The sequence below is a fragment of the Habropoda laboriosa genome, unplaced genomic scaffold, assembly GCF_001263275.1.
Source record: "Habropoda laboriosa isolate 0110345459 unplaced genomic scaffold, ASM126327v1 scaffold65, whole genome shotgun sequence".
Classification (NCBI taxonomy): Eukaryota; Metazoa; Arthropoda; class Insecta; order Hymenoptera; family Apidae; genus Habropoda; species Habropoda laboriosa.
Window position 1 is genome coordinate 1576516 of NW_017100254.1, and position 6366 is coordinate 1582881.

Here is a 6366-nt window from a genome sequence, read left to right on the forward strand (position 1 = left end):
AAACAAGAAATAACGGTGAAGAATGAAAAAGAAAAAAGAAAACCGTAAGTATGTTTCAAGACGTTTATGCCTCGACGGAGGTCTGATGTCACGAGATAGAAATACACGATCAGCAAATATATTTTTATAGTACAAACTCGTCGTCACCTCGTGATGTAACTGGCGAACACGCGGAATTATTGAAACACTAGTCGATGCGACAGGAAACGAGCGATCATTCCGGAAACACGGTGAACGCTCTAAGGGGAACGAATCGTTCGATTTTCTGTTTCTAATCATGCAGAATTGCTGTACAGTTAGTTTTTCAAATATTGTCGCATCTCTTGGAGCTTCTTCAACATTTATATTCATCGATATTTTCAGAATATTCAATTTCGTGTGAATGATCGTTAAAATATTCTTCAATATTTGTTAACAGGGTCGAGTTTGAAGCTTATCAACATTTGTCAACATTCTTCAACTGTTCACCGTGTTTCAATATTTATAAGGCTATTCGTATAATTAACAAGTTCCAAATTTTCAACATTGTCAATATTTTCAACACTTTGCATTTCTCTCAACCATTTTAATCGATCCTTCGGATAATGCGGTAACAGTTCCAGATCCTAATACCTATATCTCGAGATAAATCTTGATTACAGTCGACACCGAATCTTCCACGAAAAAATTCCTATCGTGATTCAAGAACAAAATCGCCGATCAACTACGTCAAACATTATTGCATGAGTTGTCACGATGATTATCTGGCAAAAGTAGCGGGTGACGTTATTTATCAATTCCTTCTTATATTACTACTACTACCTTTCCCGGTTGATAACGCTCAGATGTTTAAACACCTCTGATAAGAAACCCACAAAACCCGCACATTACTAACACCATTTATTCAATTTTCTTTATCAATTCCTAACACGATAGTGCAATAATGGATAACAGAAAGAAATGCTAGATCTATTTGTCCCCAATTTCTAGTTACTTTCGTTCAACCGATTCGCACGGTAGAAAGTAACACGAAGTTGAAAATAAACCACCTTTTGCGTGCACCATGAGCTATAAATACGTGTTTATAAATTCTAAAGGATCTACGAATTAATCTGGTGATTTAAGTACGCTTCCTTGCTAACTTTTTTTTTTTTTTTTTTAATAGTAACGCGTCAATTTTTACTAGCATTAACTTTCATCGTTCAGCCTCGGGTGCAATAGGTACCGTATATGAGCTGATTTATTAGGCCAGCGAATAGGAAACGCAAGATCCAACCGGAAGCACGCTGGATGCGCCACGCCACAGCCAGAGAAACCACCAAAGGTTTCAGCAACATCTAGATATCGCCTGACGGGGCTTTCGTAATCCATCAACTCGGAGATTAATCGTATCGAACGGTTATCTTCGGCTGCGAACGATAAAAATAACAAGGCGGAATTTATGGAGGCTTTCAGAGAAGAAAAAAAAACCCAGAAAAAATTAACAAAAACACACTGAGATCTTGCAATTAACAATAAATTAAAATTAAAATGATAAAATACAAAGGAGTTTGCACAATTTATTATTGGAGAAAATGAATGAAATTCATCAATTAGTTAAGTAATATTTTTAATCTTGAATTTTCAGCGACTAAATAATTAGAGGTCCAATTATAGAGTAATTATGTTATGAAGTCTGGAGGAATGTTTAAACGGCGTGTAATTATATGATTAAACGGAATAATTTTCGAATCTACATGTTGGCAAAACGATTACCAAAATCAATGGAGAAAGTGCACACTTCTAACTTCCTGGTGTCCTCGAGCAATCTCCACGAGTGCCACTTTTGTCACGTCCGTGTCGTTTCCTTGTGATTTCATTTAATTTGCAAGAGGAAGTCTCGTCGGAGGTGTGAAATGGTACTTGGAGGCAATATTCTCACATTATTCTGACAGAGTACGGTTTACAATCGCCTCGAGGTCAGATAAGGTTAAAAATATCTCAAGAAAAAAGATCGCAACCGTTACAGAAACTTGCAAAGTATATTAATAAGTAATCCTTCGAAATAAAACTTAATCTCTCTAACTACGTAAATTAGATATTCACAAGTAAGGTGTAAAAAGTTTGGCAGTGTCCTTTAAGATAAAAAAAAAGAAGAGCAAGTATAAATCATAACCTAACCTTTTTCCTCTATCTATACATATAGCTATCTCCATATATGGCATTAGAATGCCAGAACCATGGAATACCTATTCTAGAGAATTATTGAGTATTCTAATCACTAAGCTTTAATTTCCACCTCCACCAATCTACCAACTACAGAAAGCCAAAAATTCTAAAATATTATTCTTACCATTAACCTTAACCTATATTACATTATATTACACTCAACCTAACCTCTCTGTAATTCCATTCTACCAATCCATCATTCAGACAAACCCAAGAATCTCTCCTCAACGTGTCACAAATAAAATGTTCCAAAAGAAACGAACAATATAACGAAGTAAGACAAAGTGTTCGACGAGCTTAGATGGTCGGTTGTCGACAGGAAGCACGAAATTGCCCCGGAAACACGCACCCACGGGGTCGAGAAGACCAAGGCAGAGGAGACCAGGTGAAATCCGAACCGTATTATTATCGAGGCTCGTCCAGCGTCCATTCGAAAAGAGACACCGACGCTCTATTGACACTGATAGCCCAAGCAAACATTCATCTGGCGTACACACGTACGCTCGACAGAGTTGAAAAGAGAGAAAATGATGTGACAAGGTCTGGCAAGTTCAAACGATATAACGACACGCCTATATTTGGTCAGCGACTTACATTACCGACCGTCAACCAACGTCCCGACGGCTTCTTTCTTTTCGGTGGCACTTGTTGCCCAGCTACTTCCTATCCCGGCCGTGAATTCCATGATTCAGTGTCGCTATTTGGGTCAACTGACCAGATTTTTCTCTCTCTTGATTTACTCGCAGTGATACGGCTGGAATATTCAAGTTTGTTCTGTGTTTGAGGTTATTTTTGAAACTTCTCTAAGAATGGGGGCACTGTATGTTGATTTTGCGATAAGTTACGAGGTTATGGTTAAATTGAATTATTTAATAGGGAAGAGAGAATTGTTCTTTGTGTTTGAGGTTAGTTTTCGGGAAGAGTCTATAGCCGCAGGATAGAGAATTTTGTTGTACATTAAAAAGTTATGGTTATGGGAAGAATTGTTTTTATGGTTCAAGTTCATTATTAAGGAAAAGTGTAAGAGTCTCTAGAATGTGAGATAGTAATACTTTGTATGAGAAATGGTGTTCATCCACTGACAAAATTCAACGAACAGGAAGAGATATAACTTTTTTACGGTGCGCCATATGCGCAAGCCCTTCATTCACTGGTTCGGTATAACAGTGCTTCGCCGGAAGCATTTCTGTCTTATGGGAAGTAGAACAGCGTTGTAACTGTGCGAATGAACGTAAGACGCCGAAATGTAACAGGGGCTCGAAAATTATGGAGGAACTGGGGAAAAAAGTCGGTTCTCAGAAAATAATACGTCGAAAGTGCATATAACCTATGAATAAATTAAACGTGTACTATTATTCGTTAATTAAAATAATAATAACTATAGAGAATTCCTAATAATACCTATAGAGGCGTTGCATGACGTAAATGGTAGTATAATAGAAATGAAATCATCTGAGAATGAGTTTCACGTTACCAATTTGCTTAATTGTTATTCGAATTGAGTCACACATTGATAAGCGTATTCATAACAGCGAAAATAAAAACACAGTCTGATTGCTGTGGTTTTACGTAAATGTTTTGAAACTATGCAAGACTCGTTATTTTTGTCGTTACATTGCTTACACCGTGTTAACAATTACGAAACCGTTGATTCGCCTGTCATTTCTATTTAAAGCAGATAAAGTAGAACGATTTTCTTGTATTTGCAAAAATTGTCAACAATTTTACGCGGAAATGATGATAAAGTGAGTTCTTGATACTCGCATAACTGTGAAACAAGAATATTTCGTCGCGAATAAGCGGTAATGTATTTAGCCAGAATGACAGTTCCTTAATCCAGATGACATCACAATTCTTGGAATTGTACATATGTTGCCGACATTTAATTTCAATTCCACGACGTCATTGCAGGTTGCAAACTTGACTAAGACGGCGCCAGTGAAACAGCGCAAAGGTTCGCTTCCGGTTCATCTCACTCGCTTTTCACTGAATCACAATCATTTAAGGTTCGCTAATCAGTAGGGCAATCATTTTCTAACTATTTCTAAGATTTTTAGCGCGTAAAGATTAAATTTAAAAATTTGATAATTCAAAATTTCAAGAATTTGAAAAATCGAAAATTTAAAAATCAACAAATCTACAATTTGTACCTTACCAACAACTCGAGCTGAATGAAAAATAGCATCGCGTTAGTCGTAACATTCGCATAATGACCCATTTATTGCGAAGTTCATAACCGTTCAAGTTGTTGCATGGTTAAGAAACAACGACCTCGCTGTTGGTCACAGGAAAACGCTTATTACGATAAAATGCTTATTACGAGCAGTGAAGTAATTATTTTACGCGATCTTCTACGTCGTGTCACTGACATTCACCATCGCAACGAAAAACATGAAAAAATCATTCCGCTTTACGAATTAATAACAGCTTGCCCCACGAAAAGTTTGTACAAGGATCACCCTTATAATTACGAGACCCCAGTGACTCATTCGGTTTCCTGCGGACGTAAATTGTTAAATTATAACTTTCGCGAAACAGATTAAGCAACCACCAGTTACATTATGCAATTATCCGCGTTCCCGATCTCGCGGGACAAGGAATGAGATTAAACGAATCTTTTACAAATTGTGTGCATGAACCTCTCATCGAGCAACTTTTTCAGGGTCAGAGGACTCATGCACTCTATCACGGAAATTATAACCACCAATCAGACGCATTAAATACTTTTATTTCAAACTTGAACACAACTGAACTTCCAATACAGTTTAAACGACCATATCAACTAACATAACCTTGAAAAAATTTGAAAGAGACACTTGGAACGATTCACAGTATCTTTTACGTTACCTTCTAGTTGTCTGCTGCGTTTCCTACATCCCACACTACATATAACCTGTATTACAACCTGTGGATCGTTCTACCTGTGCATTACCGCGAACGTAACCGAATGCAACGTGTTATTTCACAGAAAATGGCTATCCATGCACCATTTAGTCGCGAGCATCATGGTGGGTCGTGTTTCTGATCTACGCAACAACACGGCTTGCGGTGTCTTTTGTAACTTTTACGTCAACTCTCACGCGCCACATTTAGGCCCGCTTTCATTCTCGTGTTAGACGCACGAATTCGTGGCGGAATTTACGCAGTCGATATGAATACAATGGGCTGGAATTATCTGGACATGCTTCGATCGACTGATTTGAATTTCGATGAATGACGGCTCGTCATTTCGAGCAGGACTTGTCCACGTTTCAATACTGGCGATCTCTGTTTTCCATCGAAAAAAGCTGCCTTAAGAATTGATCTTTTATTAAATATACCTGTATAACGAATTTATGTATAACATTTGATATATGGCGAAAGTATTTTGTATTATTTATTTTTCACAGCAATGAATAAAGTTTGAAACGTTACATATGAATCTCTTTTGTACATCTTCGTCACATTTAGCTAAACTTTTTCTATTTGACAACCCCGTTTTTCTATTCAAGTATTTTTAATTGCGAGCACTAGATGACGCTGCGCGCGAAAAGTTCTTTACCTTTCGTGCAGTGGTTAAATAGGTATTTTAAGTGACAATTTGAGTGTGATCGAGTTGTAAAAATAATTGAATTTCGTTAGACGATTTGCAACAGTGTAATATGTCATTTACTCTAATTTCTAAACATATGTAAATTAAAGTATTGGTATGAGGTTCAGCGACCTAACCTGTACAATGAGCACTTATTAATCAGTAAAATAACACAGCGTTTAATGTTCATCGATAATTACAAGAATTTAACAAAAAATATTAATGAATGAATATGTCCTCCGTTTTTTAAATGTTAATAAAGAATATATTTCATTTTCATCAGTCACACTATTTGTTTACTTTCTCATCTGCATTATAAACAACACTTAATGATCATGATTATTGTGAAGTTGAGTATTTTAAAAAATTAAAAAGGATTTCAAATTAATAAAAAAATGTGGAAATTTAATTGTACATCTGTTGTAATTTCTAATGTGAAATATGTGTTTGCAAAGCAGAAACCGATTTATCTAGCTTCTAATTAACTGTATTCATAGTCTATTGCAACTGATAAGTTAAAGATGCTTGTTTCTTGGAAAACTGTGCATGCAGTTGCTCCAGCAGAGTGATTCTTCGTTATACCACAATGCTTGTGTGATTAATTGGTA